General features: G+C 45.3%; 1 protein-coding gene across 1 annotated transcript in view; it reads right to left on the bottom strand.

Annotated features, from left to right (window-relative positions):
• The window catches only part of LOC144761733 (uncharacterized), a 503,102-nt gene that overhangs the window by 327,695 nt on the left and 154,657 nt on the right, over nucleotides 1-20,750 (bottom strand). Inside the window, exon 4 of the transcript XR_013595874.1 lies at nucleotides 17,927-17,959. The gene's annotated coding sequence lies outside the window, so the exon portion shown is untranslated. The remainder of the gene's footprint in view (nucleotides 1-17,926; nucleotides 17,960-20,750) is intronic.

Below are 20,750 nucleotides of genomic sequence, written 5' to 3'. Positions count from 1 at the left end.
AGGCAACAGGTGTTCTGTCTGCTAGTGCCAGGGTGACTGGGAGCGGAGTCTTACACTAGCTCAACATAACAGCTGCTTGATGTGTGCAGCAGCTCTTATTAATGAGAGTTCCTGGAGCTGAAGTTAAAGTCAAGCCTGGCCTCACGAAGTTCTAAACTGCAAACAAGAGCGGCCTACACCAGAGACAGTAAATCCAGCAGGAAACAGGCCTTGTACCAGAAGAGCCATGGCAGGAGTAGCAGCAAGTAGCAGGAACATTACACAGAAGCCTCCAGAACATGCTGGATGCGATGTGAGGTACAATACGCAGATGATCCCACCTTCACCCCCTAACCTGACAACAAAACTGTAGGCTTGGCTTTCTTCAACATCTCAATTGAAGCATTCAATTTGAGATGGCTCCAAGTCATCCACTGATCCACGGCTCTGAGACAACTGAAAATTGGGGTTTTTCCAATGTCTTTGGGGCATTCCAGTTGAAGGAGTATTTGCGTGTCATCTGCATAGTTATAGCACGTGAGGTGAAATTGATTGATCAGTACCGGTAATGACTTCATGTAGATATTGAAAAGAATGGGCGAGATGATAAAACCTTGAGGGACCCCTGCTTTTGTGGAGTATGGTTTGGACAAGAAAGGTGGCGAATGGATGACATAAGTTCTGTTTTGAAGGTAGGACGCGATCCAGTCTAGAGCAGTTCCCTCTATTCCGGCTTCATAGTCTTTTTTTAGAGTGTCATGGTCAACCATGTTAAAGGCAGCCAAGATATCCAAGAGGAGTAGCGCAGCAACCCCGTTGCGGTCAACTACATTCTTCAGGTCATCCCAGATGGCAAGGAGGGCAGATTCAGTGCCTCTTCCCAGACAGAATCCTGTTTGGAAGTCTGAGAGTATGTCATTCTCTTCAATGAATTGTGACATCTGGGCGAACGCTTCTTTTTTTATCAGTTTGCCCAGCAATCGTCCATTTGTAATGGGTCTATAGTTGTCATGGTTCAGCGGGTCCATGTCCATTGTCAATGTATACCAAAATATATGCCCGCACAACAGTGTCGATACTGGCAGTAACAATGTCAATGTATGCCATAATACATTCACGGATAACAATGTTGTTACCAGTAGACATAATGTCAATGTACGCCATGATCTAGGCATGCATAACTATGTCAATATCATAAAGACAATGTCGATATATGCTGTGACAACTGTACGCACAATGTTGAGAATGTCGGTAAAAATGATATCAACAACTGCCATATTATTTTCAATAGTTCTAATGAACTCGCATTATTGCTGTCGAATTCACCCATGGTGACCTCCCCATCAACCCAGAGTCAGAGATACATGGTCAGACAGGTCCTACGACCCCAACCCACACCTATCGAGTGGCAGGTCATAGGTGGGGTCTCACTTAGCCCAGAGAGACATGTGCACTCAGGGAAATCCCATATAGATCCCACAGATAGATAGTTGCACCACAAATAGGTCCAAGGAAATTGGGCCCAATAAAACACATTTGTTCAAAGGTGCGTGTTCCCCAAAATACTGCAAAGCTAGATTCCACATATAGGTAGCGACATTCAGCCAATCATGACACGACAGCTACACCACACGTAGGGATCATGCGCTTCCCCCTCGGACGTCTGGGCACATATATTCTCGCCCAAGGTCGAGAGCCATCTGTGCCCTTATTAGATGCCCAAACGTGTTGATATATGACTGAGATGCTTTTTCAAGAATGCAGAACCGGTTTATTGTACCTCTCGAGATATATCTATTGTCAGCCAAAACTTGTACAAAGTGACACTTTCCTCAGACGCACTCTGTCGAGACTCTCCCGACTGCTGCGTTTAATTAAACCAACTTGCTCCTGTTTTGCCAAATGTCCCTTGTCTTTTCATTTTTTTCAAATTGATATCATATCCCAGCAACATAGTCCACACCTCTTGCAAGAATTCCAACTTGATCTTCATTGGCCACATCCCTTTCAGTGTTCCCCACGTTTTTCCTCCCACTTAAAGCACTGACCATGCATATTTATACATGCATGAAGGCATGCCTAGTGTATGCATGCAACCGATGCAAATGTACATAAATACCTAAAACACTCATAAACTACAATTATCATGAAATGCATAAACTAAGCTTGCCATTCAATCGGATTTTCTATCCCTTTCCCTTGGACTGTTCATGAATTACCGAGCTCGATGTGTACGAACAGATCCACTGAGCCTGCTTTGCAGAAATGTGACTTAGGTTTAATGGTATATGCTCTTACATGTGTACTCTTCTTATTGCATGTTCTAGGGTTTTGCCCTGCATTACGTCATAAAAATGCCCTAGCTACCTTTGATACCAGCTTACCTGCAGGTGCCGCTGAGAAGGCACTTAAAATAAACGTGGCCTGCTGGCCATACACTCAGAGGGGTATGGCAGTCGCGAAAGGGTTATCTGAGTGAAGATGTTCTTTTGTAGGTGAGCAACAGGGCTCGAGTCGGGGTACCTCGCGGGTGGACGTCATCCCCCCACTTATTTTACCGGGAGCTTGATAACTGGAGCAAATGGAGCCACACATTCACTCTTTGGCCTCTCTGGGGCGAGATCGGTGTTCATTCAGAATGCTGCTCGGGCGCTGCTGGCCTCTCTGATGCAATCGCATATAAGGGATGTGCGAGGGGAGGCAATGAGTCTGATGGTGCAAGCCACCTTTCGTGACGTTACTTCCTGTCATGACGTCAGCATCCCGCCACTTCATTTGTTTAGGACTTGTGCCCTGGTGAGCAAGGACGCCTTGGAAAAGGGTCACTCTGCTGCTGGTTGTGTTCTAATTGCAGCTGTGCCACAACCACCTGCCAGCTGGGGGAACAAGTGCTGGAAAGAAAACATAACACCCTCACTATTGAGAAAAAAGCAGAGGTGCAGTCGATTGTCTTCAGCAGGTGTGCGGTACTTTCTTAACTTCTGTTGAGACCAGTGGACGGAGGGAGAGAAAAGGCCCATAATGATCCCCAGAGGTCAAAAAAGGGGCGTCCCCATCACCATTACAGTAAGCTCTATTTGCAACCCTCTACTTTGCCTTTTCAATGCAGACAGATTGTAGTTCATTGCAATATCTTTACAGCGAAACAGAGTATCTGTCTCGCATTTCAATGTGCATGTTATTGTAGCAGGAGATTCTTGCGCTATTAATCTGTTCTTCACGTTTCTTCTATTGTTATGTTTTTGCACTTAGGAACTCTGGCAAAATAACTCCTTGTTCATCTCATTTACATTGGTCAAACCTCAGTGAATTGTTTGATCTTTAACAACCTGCTTAAAATCTACCTTCAGCCGGAGAAGATCTTTTTGTTTGACCTCGTCTCCTTATCCTGTGTCTCGCTTTTTAGTATTTTATAGTTCTTGCTCCAGTGAATATTCGTTGATCATCATTGTTGTTTGTAAATCGTAAATCTGAAAAAAACATTTCACATAGTCTTTCCTCATGCACACTTAAGCAATGGTTGGTTCTCTTAAATAATAGTCCTGGAGTGGTGCATGAGTTCTGGTTGAGGCCAATCTATAGAAATCAGGGAGTGATCGGGTCGTGGATTGGTGAATCATGTCAATGAGACAGGGATAGATAGAGCACTCTCTGCACATTTGCTTTCTGTTTCTTTTTAGTTTAAAACACAAGAAAAATATATGATTTGTCCAGCATCACACATTTTCATATAAAGTGCTGAGCTAGGATTAAAATTGGAGGTTCCAGTTTCTAAGGGCAGGAATTTTATTCCTAGGGCATATTTACCTTGTGTAAAACTTCATCACCATTACCTCTGCCATGACACAGTAGTAAGGTGTATATTGTATAGTTTAATGTTAACATGTTCATTAATGCAAATAAATGCCTATTCTCACCTTCTGAGCCAATCATTTGAAAGACGTTATAAAAAATGACAGCTGGAGAAAAAAGAGATGTAGTAGTTTGACAGAATATGATTTAACTAGCGTTGCACCTGGTCATGTCTGTCACTGATATCACCACGCAGAATGGGTGCACTTTTGAGGGTAACATTACAAGGTAGACACCTTTTCTCGTTTGCACGACACTCGTGACTTAATGATATTTCTGGGTTACTACCGGGCAGGTAGTAACCCAAGGACGTACGTTATTTGAAGGTCATTAAATACACGAGAGACAGTATGCAAAATATGATATTTTTTCACCGATACATAAAAGCTAATATTTGGACATGGTTTACGCGAAAGTATTGTTGAAAGAACAAACAAGGAGACTGCTTAGAGGACTTGTCCACGAGCTGTTTTCACTTATTTCGAGTAACTGCAAACACAACAATGATGGAAAGAATGTGGATCAATGTCACACATTCACCCCAGTCCAAAGATCTGGGCCCAAATCCATCGTTTTTCCACTCCACACCACCCTGGGTTAGACAATGGCGATATGCAAATCAGCGCTGACCCTGTGCCCCATGGGAACAGTCCAGTCCGAACTACAAAAGCCATGTCCTTCCCAGAACGGAAACAAGCATCCGAGGACCGGCCCGGTTTCGAGGTAACACCTCTCATCAGCCCGGCTAGCTTGATTCCAGTGGTGTGGAGTAACTGGGACTCACGTCTGAGCATCCCCAGTACACTTAGAGCGGTAACTGCAAACACAACAATGATGGAAAGAATGTGGATCAATGTCACACATTCACCCCAGTCCAAAGATCTGGGCCCAAATCCATCGTTTTTCCACTCCACACCACCCTGGGTTAGACAATGGCGATATGCAAATCAGCGCTGACCCTGTGCCCCATGGGAACAGTCCAGTCCGAACTACAAAAGCCATGTCCTTCCCAGAACGGAAACAAGCATCCGAGGACCGGCCCGGTTTCGAGGTAACACCTCTCATCAGCCCGGCTAGCTTGATTCCAGTGGTGTGGAGTAACTGGGACTCACGTCTGAGCATCCCCAGTACACTTAGAGCGGTAACTGCAAACACAACAATGATGTCCATCATTGTTGTTTTTGCAGACACTCTGTCCATCATTGTTGTTTTTGCAGTAACCGCTCTAAGTGTACTGGGGATGCTCAGACGTGAGTCCCAGGCACTCCACACCACTGGAAGCAAGCTAGCCGGGCTGATGAGAGGTGTTACCTCGAAACCGGGCCGGTCCTCGGATGCTTGTTTCCGTTCTGGGAAGGACATGGCTTTTGTAGTTCGGACTGGACTGTTCCCATGGGGCACAGGGTCAGCGCTGATTTGCATATCGCCATTGTCTAACCCAGGGTGGTGTGGAATGGAAAAACGATGGATTTGGGCCCAGATCTTTTGACTGGGGTGAATGTGTGACATTGATCCACATTCTGTCCATCATTGTTGTTTTTGCAGTAACCGCTCTAAGTGTACTGGGGATGCTCAGACGTGAGTCCCAGGCACTCCACACCACTGGAAGCAAGCTAGCCGGGCTGATGAGAGGTGTTACCTCGAAACCGGGCCGGTCCTCGGATGCTTGTTTCCGTTCTGGGAAGGACATGGCTTTTGTAGTTCGGACTGGACTGTTCCCATGGGGCACAGGGTCAGCGCTGATTTGCATATCGCCATTGTCTAACCCAGGGTGGTGTGGAATGGAAAAACGATGGATTTGGGCCCAGATCTTTTGACTGGGGTGAATGTGTGACATTGATCCACATTCTGTCCATCATTGTTGTTTTTGCAGTAACCGCTCTAAGTGTACTGGGGATGCTCAGACGTGAGTCCCAGGCACTCCACACCACTGGAAGCAAGCTAGCCGGGCTGATGAGAGGTGTTACCTCGAAACCGGGCCGGTCCTCGGATGCTTGTTTCCGTTCTGGGAAGGACATGGCTTTTGTAGTTCGGACTGGACTGTTCCCATGGGGCACAGGGTCAGCGCTGATTTGCATATCGCCATTGTCTAACCCAGGGTGGTGTGGAATGGAAAAACGATGGATTTGGGCCCAGATCTTTTGACTGGGGTGAATGTGTGACATTGATCCACATTCTGTCCATCATTGTTGTTTTTGCAGTATTCACTTATTTCGAAGCACAACACATTTTAGGGGCATTTGGCGCGGTTGCTCCAACCTACAGCAGACCTAAAATGATTGAAGAGAAAGCGATAGTCAGTGGTAGGCTCCATCCATAAATCACCCGCCTCTGCTCTTGTTTCACCTCCGGTAGAAGGTGATGAGTTTTATTGGGCTCCTCCTTGTCATCGCAGCCTGTGATTTACAGTCTCCTGACTAGACTCCTCTTCCATTCTCCCCAACAACTGTCACAGCATCGCATTACATTAGACGCAGAGGTCGCCAAGGTCATGACCCGGTCACCGTCGCTTACTTCCTGTTTCCTGTCAGTTAATGCTTAAGCATGGGAATATTGCTCGTTTTTCTTTGAAAGGCTCGCTGGAGACGGTCCTTTAAATGCATCCATGCCTTTTTGAAGTTTCCCGCGTTCTCCTCGTAGATACACATTTAGGGCATATTTTAACTACAGCATGCACCTGTGCCTATCGTGTAATGAGGGTTGTCCTTCAGTGGCATTACAGAAAATGACGAGGACCCCCATAGAATGCGAAGAGGGGTCCTAAGACTCACAAATGTTCATATACCATAACTCTGATTGGTCCGCCACTAAATCTCCACCCTCCACCTTGTGTTGCAGGGGCCTGCATCACCACCCTGCCCTCCATTTTTGACCGTGGATTCACACTTGAACTTTCTATTGAACACCGTTCGAATGAATATTCTAATGGAGGTTCACAGCTGCAAACTGATTAGTTTTGACTGAAACATAAGGCAACACGAGTATCGCTTGTAATCTATGTTACACATCTATACCATACAGTGCATAATCGCCTCCCTCCCCAACTCTCGTTGTCATGATGAGCACTACACGGGGTGCAATCCATAAATTATAATACAATCTCTCCCAAGGGATAGACAATAGTTACACGAATAAGCCTACAGAAAGTGTAAATTCGACAAGGGCGTCTATCAGTAGAACTGTATTTTAGTATAGCTTCAATGCAAGTGATTATTAGGCTGTCATTTGATACAAACGAATGCACAAGGAGATAAAGTGAGGTGCCCAAGCTCACACAATTTGGAAAATGAAGGATATGGTAAGTAATTTGGGAAGTACAGGTGGGGAGAAAACTGCGTTATTTTTTTTATTAGACCTCGATTGCGGATTTTATGGTCATTCTGGCACCCCTAATGGCGGCCACCGTGAAAGCTGTCTAATCGCTTTACCCTAGAAATGCCCCTCACTCTGGGTTAATAATTACCTATTTTTGCAGCTTGACAACTAAACCACATCTACTCGCAGCACCTCCTCAGTTTCACTGTATTTGTCCTGCATTTGTTGTGCTGATGTCGAGGAGTTCAAAGGAAAGCGCGGGGTCACACTTTTTTTGTGCCTTATGCATTTTCTGTTCCAGAAACACTTGTGGATGTCTTTCAAGCTAGCTCTCAACTCGCCAACAATGCACCTCTGTGACTCGGTGCTCCCCGCCGCTGGATATGTACACATGGGATTTGCGTCAGCTGCTGCTTCGGAGCTGCAAGGTATTACATTAAAGCACAGAGACAATAAAGGCCAGGCAGAGCGACAACAGATCCGCGGAGGCAACACTCGCTAATCTTGGCACCTGTCCAGCATGGAATGCAATATTTTCAGGGTACAATTATCAGGGCCATACACCATTAAAAAGAGCTCGTGTATTGTCCCTGCGCAGTAGTTCCACTGAAGCCTTAAGCCATACTGCCACAGATGAAAACAAGCTGAAATCCATAGTGTTCGAAGTCTTGGTAGCCATTCCTTCCATTTTTATGATGGTCATTTGGAATCTCTTATGTGATGGAAGAGATTATTGTAAACAATCAAGGTTCACTATCTCTTGGAATGCGGTAATGCAGTGAGCTCCAATTTCTGCCTTTTCGAGCGTTGTGTTACTGCACTTCTGTGATCTGCTTCTTTTCAAGTTTAATAAAAATGAATTAACACCAATGGTCACCAGCTCAATGCATAAGCAGTACACGTGCACGCACAAAAGCTCAGGCATATCTGCAAAGATACTTTGTCAGAATCACAACATCGGATTCCACTTAAAAACAAATCTCAAGAAAATAAAGGCAGGTAAGGTGGCACTCAATGTCCGCAGGCCCCCGGTTTTAAGTGAGTGCAGTTTTTCGACTTTTTGGAACTCACACATTTTTACAAAGATAGACAATTTCAGGTGAGGAAATTTTGCAATTTTCCATTTGCTCACATTTGAGGGCTTTTTCATACGTGCAACTGTATATAGTATACAATTGTGCATGGGGCAATACCTTCCCCGTGTTAAAATACATTTTTCTCTAAGGGCAAATATTATTCCCAGTGGATAATCCACTTAGCATAGACTACACCAATTTTCAAAGTTATTTCTTTACCTTCCTACCTTTGAAATGTTCTTGCTTCCTTGCTGGTATTAAGAGGGTAGTTAGTTTTGTCACTATCCACAAATGGACAAGTTTGTGGGTGTGCATACGGTCCATGGTATTCCCTCCCTGGAAACCTTATTCACTGCATTTCGAAGTAGATTTATGCTAACATCTTTATGTGATTAAGTCTGTTTAAAAATCAAAAACACATTTTATTAATTGAAAAAGTGGTTTTATTTCTACAAATGGCCAGTTGCACATAAGCAATAAACTTACACACGGAAAAAGGTTTGGAAATTGACCGATCACTGACCGGTTATATTCATTACTCCGAGTCTTAGACCTCCCCTTCACAGTCCTTACATACATGAGTGATAGCTCCTCCTCGCAGACATTACCAAACTGAAAACTACCCTGCTTCCATCCCTACCCTCCAGGCCATGCCCACATCCTGTGGTACATAACCCCTGACCTTACCTTCCAACATCCTCTACCACAAAGCACAAGAAGCCGAAACAGGGAGAGAGGGGTGGGAACCAGGACTGTGACAAGGAAGTCTAAGATTCGAAGTAATGAATATTACTGGCAAGTAACCGGTCATTACTCCTCGCCAAATCTCTCGTCACAGTCCTTACATACATGAGCAGATAACCAAGCAAGAATCAGCTCAACAACAGAGCTACAGACAGACTTTATTATACCAAGATGCATGCAAAGTTACACACATTGCACAGAATGCAACACAGGGTAACCAAAATTGGCAGACACATACCCACCCATCACCAAGCGATAATGCGACATAAGGGTGTGAGGAGCACTCCAAGCAGCAGCCTTACAAATCTCTGCCATAGAAAACCCCTGCAAACAAGCCCAAGAAGCAGCCACCCTCCGAGTAGACCGGCCCTGCACAGACTTAGGCACCGGCACCCCACTGGATTCCTAAGCCGCAAGAATAGCCCACTGCAGCCACCTGCTCAGAGTAGCAACAGAAGGCTACAGACCTTGACCCGCCAGACCAAAAATAACAAAAAGGGAATCCACTTTACAAAATGGGCAGGTACAACTCATATACCCCAAACCAGCAGTGGAACCTTCTTTTGACCTGCACCTAACAGGAAATACCCCCCACGTGTGAGTTGAAACCCCCAAATTACTCAATGGGTCGTTGTGTGCACATCGTATAGCACCCACTACAACAGTGCTTGTTCCCTCAGGAACTTCATACATTGACTACAACAGCAAAGGTGCACCACAACAATCAGCATTACATATATAGACTTTAATAAGTCACGAAGAGTGTTGTTCCTCTATAGGATTTTATTTCAGATAAACACAGTTGAAGCATCACACAGCCGAAGCGTTTTGTCCCAACATGGGACTTCTTCAGCTGCCTCTGAGATTTAGACTTTTGCCCGCAGAAGAACGACATCAGTTATAGAAGATTTGACAGCCCTGAAGAAGTCCCATGTTGGGACGAAACGCGCCGGCTGTGTGATGTTTCAACCGCGTTTATCTGAAATAAAATCCTATAGAGGAACAACACTCTTCGTGACTTATTAAAGTCTATATATGTAATGCTGAATGTTGTGGTGCACCTTTGCTGTTGTAGTCCACAACCCATATACAGCTCAAGAGCCCGCTTGGCTTCCAATCAGTGCAGTCAAACCTCCTCTTCAGACTGAGGATCAGGACAAAACATCAGCAACACCATCTCTTCCGAACAATGGAAAGAGGAGAGAACCTTAGGTACAAACAAAGTATCAGGCCTGAGAACCACCAGATCCGGATAGCACTTCAAAAAAGGCTCAGAATAAAACAATGTGCCCAACTCCCCCTAACGCCTCGCTGAGGTAATAGTCACCAGGAAAACAACTTTGATAGACAGAAACCTCAGGAAAACCTCCTCCGGAGGCTCAAACAGGGAAGATTGCAACACCCTCAACATCAACAGCAGATCCCAACTGGGAGTTAATGATTCAACCACAGGCTTCTTGAGAAAACAACTCCTCAACAGCCGGGACACTAAAGGCAAACAGCAGCACAGGCAGGACCCCGAAAAGCCTGAACAGCCACCCACTGAGCCCTCAAAGAGGAAACAACCAAACCTACACCAAAACTATCCTTCAGAAATTCCAAAATATGTACAAGATTCACTGTCTATGCAGACCAGCCCCTGTCATAACACCAGCCCTGAAAGGAAACCCAATGCCTGGCATAAGATTTGAGGGTAGAAGGTCTATGAAACTGCTGAATAAAGAGAGCCACCTCAGGGGAATGAGCAAGCGCCACAAAGTTCATCCTTTCCACAGCCAGCCCACCAGCGGCAGCTTGACCAGACACTCCAGAGACAGACACATAAACGTCAGAGAACAGGGGTCCACGGGAAGTCTCCAGCAAGGCAACACTGCCAACTGTAACAACAGAGTAAACCAAGGCCACCTGTTCCAGACTGGAGCTACCAGGATCACAGAGGCCCTGTCCAGCTTGACTTTCAAAAGAACCCTCTGAATTTGTCAAGGTAGAAAAGCCTTGGGGTCGGTTTGTAGCAGTGAATGGTGCACCTCTTTATAGTCCCAAGCCAGAACAGCTATAATAGCACAGGACACTGGGATGATCAAGGGAGGGAAGGAGAGGGCGGAAACAGCAAGGAGGTAGATCTGAAATTACAGCATAAAAGCATAAATACTTCTTTCTGTCTAGCGATGAAGACTGTCCATTAAACACATCAATTACTCAAGAGATAGAACTTCAATAATACCTGTAACAAAAATAATACTACTATGCTACTCACCGCCACAGATGATATTCGCGCCCTCCTGGACAAAGGCCACTCCGCAGCCCTCATCCTCCTTGACCTGTCTGCAGCCTTCAACATTGTCTCTCACTGCACACTATCCGCTAGACTTCATGACGCTGACATACAAGGAACTGTCCTAGACTGGATCTGCTCGTTCCTCACCGGATGAAGCCAAAGGATCAGACTACTGCCATTCCTCTCCGCCCCTATGGAAATCACCTGCAGAGTCCAACAGGGATTCTCTCTGAGTCTGACCCTCTTCAACATCTACATGGCCCCCCTTGCAGACATCGTCCGACAACACGGCCTAAACATCGTATCGTACGCCGATGACACCCAGCTCATCCTCTCCCTCACCAAAGACCCCACCACTGCAAAACTCAACTTCCAAAGAGGAATGCAAGAAGTCACAGTCTGGATGGCCAACAGCTGCCTCAAACTCAACGCAGAGAAGACTGAAGTCCTCATCCTTGGAACCACACCTTCAGCATGGGACAACACCTGGTGGCCCTCTGCTCTTCAAAGCTCCCCCACCCCCTCAGACCACGCCGAGGACCTCAGCATCGTACTCGATTCATCACTCACCATGAACCGTCAGGTCAACACCATCACCTCCAACTGCTTCAACACCCTCCGCATCCTCCGAAAGACCTTCAGATGGATCCCCCCGAGTCCAGAAAAACAGTCACCCACGCACTCATCACCAGCAAACTCGACTATGGCAATGCACTTTACGCCAGCATCAACAAGTCCCTACTCCGCAAAACTGCAAACAATACAGAAAACCGCAACCACACTCGTCCTCGGCATCCCCCGGCATGAACACATCAGCCAACACCTGCGGCGATTCCACTGGCTCCCCATGGAGAAGAGAGTCACTTCAAAATTCTCATTCAAGCCGACAAATGCCTGCGCAACAGCGGACCCAAATACCTCAATGACAGAATAAACTTCGACGTACCCAAAAGAAACCTACGATCATCCAACCTCGTACCGGCTGAAACCCCCGCATCCACAAATCGGGCGGCAGATCGTTCTCTCACATTGCAGCCAAGACCTGGAACGAGCTACCAGAAGACATCAGACTCTCCCCCTCCCTGAACACCTTCAGGAAGACGCTCAAGACCTGGTTCTTCATCTGAACAGAGTGGCGCACCCCCCTAGTCCCTTGAGACCCTCACGGGTGAGTAGCGCCCTTACAATCCCCTGATTAATTTATTGATTGATGCAGCCTGAAGTATCCTACGTATTCCGTAGCTCTTGTGTGGAAACATCAATTATTTTATCTCGGTTTGCTGTATCAAGATAGATATAGAAAGAGAAACTCTATAACATCGTAGGTATAACAACACAGGCTAAAGACCATATCCTGAGGAATTGGTGCCCAGTCTCACACAGTGACATACCCTTTATTGACTCCATATGAGTTCACAGGGGTTGAGCGTAGTCCTGTACCGCTCTGGTAATCACCCCTGTTAAGCAGAGCAGAGGAAACAGGAATTCCTATAAACAGACGTATTCAGTATTAATTTGTAGATATAACTTTCCCATATGTACAATGAGGAAATCCTTTAAAAAATATTTTGCTGAGGAATCAATCAGCAAAATAAATCCGAACCTCATAAAAATAAAAGGTCCTTGAGGAGTACCATACTCTCAACAGAACAAATGATAATGTCAATGTTACCCTCGTGAAAACCACTGAGCCGTGGTTTGCCACCTGAGCAAGCGAAGTGCCTTCAGATAAGGGAAAACGAGTGGCGCTCCACAATTAGAGCCAAAGAAAATCCAACCACACAAGCCGAGCAGAAGAGATTCAACAATGATAGGTAAGTACGGGAATCAAGTGAGTCTGTGCATCGGACAGAGAAGCAGGATATACTGTCCCAACGCAAGGCCAGCAAGGCGAAAGCTTCCCCGGATCAAAAGGAAAAGTCACGAATACAAGGCGAGCAGTGCAGAGCACCTTTACCGAACCAGTGGGGTATAAACAGTGTCCTTCCATCGAACCAGGAACCGGTTTAGAATTTCCAACAGTGTTCCGCAGTCCATCTTCAGTTCTGTAGGCAGTTCCTGTCCACGCACAGGGTCAACTCACTAAGGCTCTTGGGAACTGTAGTCCATGCATTGTTCCGTTCTGTGTGAGTCTCCTGATGAAAGGGATTCTCTGTGTGCTTATAACTCGGGAATTCCGGGACCACTATAAGGCATGCTTGAGACAACAAATTCATGACAGAATTAAAGCAATCGGAGGAAAAACATGAATCAACCACTGAAAGGACAGAGAATCCACCCTCTAAACAGTCTCTGTTGGTAATAGAGGGCAAAATCTCTCTCTCAAGCTGTTATCCTGGGCTGCAAACAGGTCCACCACCTGCACTCCAAACTTCTGCATGAGGACCCCAGAAACCCTTTTATCCAAACGCATTTCCAACAGAAAGAGAAGCAACCTGATCAAACAATCCACCTCAGAGTTCAACACCAAAGGCAGATGCATCGCCCTCAGTGACAACAAATTAATCTCGGCCCACTGGCAAATCTGTTGAGCTAACAAGTTTAGGGAGATGATAAAAGAACAATTGATGGACAGAATGTAGAGCAATGTCATGCATTCACCCAGAACGGAGATCTGGGCATAAATCTATTGTTTTTTTGCTCCCCATTCCATTCCAGTTTGAACCCAGCCATATGCAAATCAGTCTTGACCCTCGCCCAATGGAAACAGTCCATCCTGAACTGCCAGACAACGTCCTCTGGACTGGAAACAAGCATCCTAGGACCAGTTTCGGGGTTTCACCCCTCATCAGCCAAGGTAGCTTGTCTCAAGTGGCATGGAGAGCATTGGACCCACGTCGGGCATACCCACACCACAAGGGGTGACAAATAATAGAAGAACAATTGATGGACAGAATGTAGAACAATGTCATACTTCCACCCCAGTACAGATATCTGGGCCAACATCCATTCTTTTTTTGCTCCCCATGCCATTCCAGTTCGAACCCAGCCATATGCAAATCTGTCTTGACTCTGCACCCAATGGGAACAGACCAGCCTGAACTGCCAGTCCCAGGATGCTTGTTTCTGGTCCTGGGAGGACCTGGCTGGGCAGTTCGGTCTGGATTGTTCCAATGAGGCACAGGGTTAAGATGGATTTGCGTGTGGCTGGGTTTAAACTGGGATGGCATGGTAAGCAAAAGAACAATGGATTCAACTCAGATCTAGTGACTGGGGGTGAATGTTTGATTTGCTCTGCATTCCGTCCATCATCTATGTGTCTTTTGCTTTCTCGCCCCAAATGATCCAGGTATGCCCAGACGTGGGTCCCGAGTTCACTGTGCCACAGGATTCAAGCTATCCTGGCTCATTAGGTGTGTTGCCCCGAAACCGGACCCAGAATGCTTGTTTTCAGTCCAGGGAGGACCTGGCTTGGCAGTGCTGTCTGGACTCTTTCTATGAGGCACAGAGTTGAGACTAATTTGCAAATGGCTGGGTCTAAACTGGGGTGGAGTATTGAGCAAAAGCACAATGGATTTAACTCAGATCTATGGGCTGGGGGTGAATGTTTGATTTTGCTCTGCATTTCATCCATCATCTGTGTGTCTTTTGATTTCTCGCCCTAAGTGCGCTGGGTATGCCCAGACATGGGTTCCGAGCTCACTGTGCCACTCGATTCAACCCAGCCTAGCTGATGAGGGTTGATGCCCCGAAACCGGTTCCAGGATGCTTTTTTCCGGTCCACGGAGGACCTGGCTTGGCAGTTTGTTGTGGACTTTTCCCATGAGGCACAGGGTTAAGACTGATGTGAATATGCCTGGGTCTAAACTGGGATGGCATGGCAAGCAACAGAACAATGGATTTAAGTCAGATCTATTGACTGGGAGTGAATGTTTGATTTGCTCTGCATTCCGTCCATCATCTGTGTGTCTTTAACAAGTTTAGGTAAGCCACTTTCACACTCCCCTAGTGGTTCACACAGCACACCACCACAATATTGTTTGTCCAGAACAGAAAATCCCTCTGCAGGACCCAAGGAAGAAAATGAACCTGAGCCAACTTGACTGCCTCCAACTCCTTCCAGTTGGAAGACATCCGAGCCTCCAGGTCGGACCAGACCCACTGAAATGAATCCTGAGCCACCACAGCCCCCCCAGCACTCTGGCATCTGTCTTCACAATCAACCTAACCTGGAACACAAATGGAGCAACAGCAGGGACTTACTCTAACAAAAAATTTTTGCTGAAGCAAACGGCACACATTTACTGTTAGCACAATCGTGTTCCAGCCTGTTCTCCAGACGCAGAAAAAAACAAGATGTTGGAAGGTAACGTCAGGGGCTATGTGCCACAGGATGCTGGCATGGCCTGGAGGGTAGAGATGGGAGCAGGGGAGTTTTCAGCTTAGTAATGTCTGAGGGGAGGAGCTTTCGCTCATGTATGTAGGTACTGTGACAGGGAGGTCTGGTGAGGAGGTAGTGGCCCAGTGTCTTTTAAAATAGGTTCATTGGGCTATCGGCCTTAGACTCGAGCTGATGGTAGATGAAGAGCTGACCCAAAGAGCAATTACCACCCTATAGTCAATATTCACTAGTCCATTATTGAGTCAACTTTATTGCCCTCAGAGATGAGAGTTTTTCCCATGCAGCAACTGCCTGTTGATATAACTGTGGTAGAGACTTTTGAGATAAGTAAGAGTAACTAGTGTTTTCATAGCAGTGATCCTTACCTACCATCATGTTTCTGAAACCAGGTTTCCTACATAGGAGTTTGGTGGAAGCCCCTCTGGCATCATTACAGCTATTTTGGGTTTGAGAAGACATTCTAGACAATGATCTACATGAATCTTTAGCCACTCTGAAATGCCTCTGCCACACACATCTAGCACATTAAAAATGTTGTGGGTTTGGCATTGGTGTGGTTGTTGTAAATATTATTTCCAATATAACTACATTATCCCACAACCCTGGAATTAAAACTAGAAAGATGATAACACCTTCTATTTCAATGTACAGTTTACAATCCACAGATATGGAACAAACCAAAAAGCAAACTTTTCTATAACCAGGTAACCTAAGAAGGACTGGTTATTATGTTATAATGTTAACTCAAATATAACCTTTCTCACCCACACTAATACTAATCCAATAACATATAGCGGTTGGCAGACAACTATAGCTTAATAACTTTAGATAAGACATATATGCTATGGGTCATGTCCAACACCCAGTACTGTACCAGCCAATAAACCAGCCATAATCAACTCATTAGACATAAAATAACTGATGAGATCTGTCACATACTTCTGTCGAACCAGAGGATTGTACACTATGACTGCTTCTTTACATCTCACAATGAAATTCCAACATGGAATGATAGTAAGAAAGCCCATCACAGCAGATACCTCTCCAAGCATGCCTGCTCAAGACCAAAAACGAGAACAAATTATCAGGTTGGACAACCCACTGCAGTACACCAGATAAGTAGACTATGAACATAAGAAACACCATACGTGGTTTCTGATGTTGCATGTTGTGACCGCGCTGTTCGCACACATGTACCTGTCTTCATGTTGATATGTATATCTTCAGTCCCCGTTTGGATACATGATCACCACAAATAATTTGCAGCTTGAAGTTGCTTCTGCTCACTGACAGAAGTGGTGATTTTTAATATCCACCACTGCTGCGCATGTGAGGCGTGAGACCATAAGCTGATGCAAATTTCCTGGTGTTATTACTTTCTCTTACAGGACCCAAGAGAGGAACCCCACTGGAACAAGGACAACAATGTCAGTTTGCATGTCATGAATATGTTGCACGTTGTGTTCTGACTAAATGTAGTGAGGTTGTTTTGACATCACTTACATTATTATAGGGCAAAAAACCTAGACGTGACAAAAGCCGTGGACCCTATGGCCTCTTAAGTTTAGGGCTGAAACATGTCGACTATACACAGGGTGTAGTATCATTATCCCCATAGACACCCCCCTTTAATCAAATTTTTAATCATACCAGGAACACAGTTAATAAAGGAATACCTGGGTGTTCAGAGGTATTTTATATCTTAAGAACCCAGCAGGAAAAAATTACAAGTGCTCCCTGGAATATGGACGAGCCCATCCTGTTTTTGAAGGACTGGGATGAGACCCAATGATGAAGTGTGGCAACAATAGGGTGTGTGAGGGTCTTCCAAACAACACTAAGGTCTTGTTTGATGATAAGAGACATGCTTGACTTGGTATGTGATTTATCCCGGTTTAGCTACCAGGCTACTGATTAATTGTATGGGATACCTTTTGTTGGAGGAGTCTTAGACGGGAGGACGTATCGTTTTGTCTTTTCTGCTCATCCCTTCCGTAGCACTAGATGGATTTTGATAACTGTGGGCTACTGGTGCTGTGTACACATGACAAAACTCTACCTACAATGTGTTTGAGTCACTACCCTAAGCTTGCGCTGCTGTATTCCAATCAGGAAAGAGGTATAATTTGCACCAAATAGAGGATTCAAGAGAAATAGTAGAAATCTTGAGATTTTCATTTCAGCAGAAACATAGTGAAAATAAATCACTTTAATGAGAAATGATTATTTTCTGCCTTAATGCTATTGTTTTTAACTTTTGTCGTTTTATCAGCCTTTTTGCTACAAAATGGAGACATTAGACTTTGTAAGTACTGTTCCGGCAACCACACTGTCACTTACCTCAATTACTCGAGTCAAAATCTTCATACGTTTCTGTGAAGGTAAAAAAAGTTATAGTTTAATGACATATGTATTTCTAAAGCTCATATTTCCTAAACATGTATTGTTTAAGAGTAAATAAATGAGGTTTCTCAGTTGTGATGTACTTAAGGGACATTAGTCATTTTAGGGTGAGTGAATGCTAACCAAATGTCATTTATCTGTTGCATCCATAAGCAGAATCTACTCTGAAAGTACCAACTAACTTTCAAACATAATTCTGCTTTTCTCTGGTTATGGTCTACATATATACTCATTTGATGTGTACATTCTGAAGATTAGCTGGACCCCAGAAGCCAAAAGCGGTGCGGTAGTCCAAGGTGAAGTCTGACATATTGGCATGGCTTCCTTTTTAGGGCTCGGACTCCTCCCCACTGAAAGTGGGAGGAGCTTCGAGAACTAATGTTAAAGAAGAAAAAAAAGAAGTATCTCCTAGGGCTTTGGCCGAGAAAAATTCCACACATTCCTTTGCGTGTTCTGTCATCTGGCCAGTGATTCGTCTTCGTTGTGTTGTCGTTTTAATAGGCTTGAAGTGATAGGGTAAATGTAGTTTTGTTCCGCCATCTTGGGCATATTTCGTTCGTGCTCGCGCAAAGAAGTACATTAATTATAATTAGGAGCTGTCAGGGTGGCCGTGTAATGCATTCCAGATGGTGTGCGCGCGTTCACCATCTAGCAGTGTGTTTGTCTGGCGCACGTCCTCCTCACGTGCACACAGGCATAGACGCCGTGTGCGGCTCCTTCCTGCCGGGCCGGGGAGCTGCTCTGCCGCTCTCTGGCTCACCCCCCGTCTCCCCGCCTGATTTAGTGTGTAGTTTATGGGCACGTGCCAGGAGCAGTAGATGTGCTGCGGTGCTCTCTGCAGTTTATGGGGACGTGCAAGTGGCAGCAGCAGCGCCGCTGTGCTCCCGTATGGCCCCCGAGCCCATCCGCACTGGGTAATGGGCACGCGCAGGGCAGCGGCAGCAGAAGCACCGAACTGCGAGGCGCTCTAGTCTGCACCGGTTTGCCAAGCTGAAATTGTAAAGCATCACAATGCGAGGAGCGCCTGTGTAAACACAAAACAGCACACGGATCCAAGCTGTTCGTGATTTGCGCTGCCAAAACTCCATCAATCTTTAAGAAGGTGGGATACAAGGATTATGTAGGATAAGTACTCACTTAGCTGAGGATGGGCATTCTTGGCAGGTAGCAAGAAAAGGCAGGGCAGCCCTTATCTTTTACTCCTCTATTCCAAATGTACATCAGCATCCAGCCTAGTATAACAATGCTGGGTCCCCTGGAATCATTAAAACAAAGATATTTTGAATGGCTCCTAACATCGCTATCCAAAAGCTGCTGAAAAGCAAACCACCAGAGGATATGTGATAATGTTTCCTCTTGTAAGCATTGTTTCCTGTACCAATCGCAGCAGTTTCTACCTATTGCGTAGAGTCACTGTGGCATCCAGTATCAATGCGGTTAGATGATGCACCCTGATTTGAAGCCTTGGGCCTGGCTAATACCATAGTGGGCGTTACAGGGAACTCTGTCCCACTGGTTCTCCTAGAAAGACAAACCAGCTTTTTTAGGTTTCACCTGCACAGCCACTGTGCTTGAGAAATCTAGTGTTCTCTTGCACAGCTATTCACTCACTACACAGCTCAGTGCTGTATTCCATGACAAGATAACTGTACCTTAGTGGTCATCATGGGCTACACAGAAATACTTTCCACATAGGTTCAAAAAACAAAGACAACTCCCTCCCAACCACACAACTTGCACAACATAGCCTGCAGCTTAGGTAGGCAAGAGCTTCAGTGCCCCACATAGTGGTAGTAAGTGCGAAATAAGTATGGCAATACAATACAATACCTGCGGTTTTCTGTGGTACTACAAACAAGGTTGTTGATTACAGAACTGACCAACACATTGATTGTGGTGATTACCACAACATGTCTGGGCTAATGCTATGGACTAGAGTCAGCATGTTAATACTATGGGACCGCTGGCTTTTGATTATAGAACACTGTTGATATTTAACCCAAATACATGAGGGTATGTTGTGATATGGTTATGCATAGATGAGGTCCTAATACATGTTCCAGGCTTTACATAGTGGATAAACTACTGGTAAAGAGCACAGGTGGAAACATCAACATTTTTGTCACCCTAAATTAAAATATTCTAAAATCAAGGACATATGTTGTCAGTTGAGAGAAGCACACCTATGTTGTGCTAGAAGAGTCTCTGTCTGATGGAGTGCAGCAAGAACAGGTGTAGTAATGTTTTATAACCTTTCTGACACAGACGGGTGATTTGTTCTGACAGCTTTTGATCCCTGGGCAGCTAAATATATACAAATGAATAGATGGTTTTGAATGACTGTGTCCTTTCCTCTATAGTGTTCGCTTTCACTCTCTCAGTATGGTTAGACTAAGACCCCCATGTGCCCTCATGTACACCTGGGCAGAGACGTCAGCTGTGCCCAAACCAGTTCACCACCAGCATCCCACGATTCCCCTGTCTGGAAACTTTATATGGTTTTTCAATGGCAGTCTAGAGCTGTTCTAAGGTTGTGTCAGTCAGAGCCATTACCACCAGTGTCCTGGAGCCAAAACCAAGCACCAATGACACTACTTAGTAGAGGAGGCACCGTTGAGTTAAAAACTCAGCCTGCTACAAGTTAACCAACTCAGGTCAATATTTCAATATCCAGCCAATGTTTTTCCTTTGGCAAAATTACATATTTTACTTTAAACCACATGCAACCTGATACAGTGCATAAGATCTCAGAAGTAACAAA

This window comes from Lissotriton helveticus, chromosome 6 (genome assembly GCF_964261635.1).
Source record: "Lissotriton helveticus chromosome 6, aLisHel1.1, whole genome shotgun sequence".
Lineage (NCBI taxonomy): Eukaryota > Metazoa > Chordata > Amphibia > Caudata > Salamandridae > Lissotriton > Lissotriton helveticus.
This window is presented reverse-complemented; position numbering and strand designations above follow the sequence as displayed.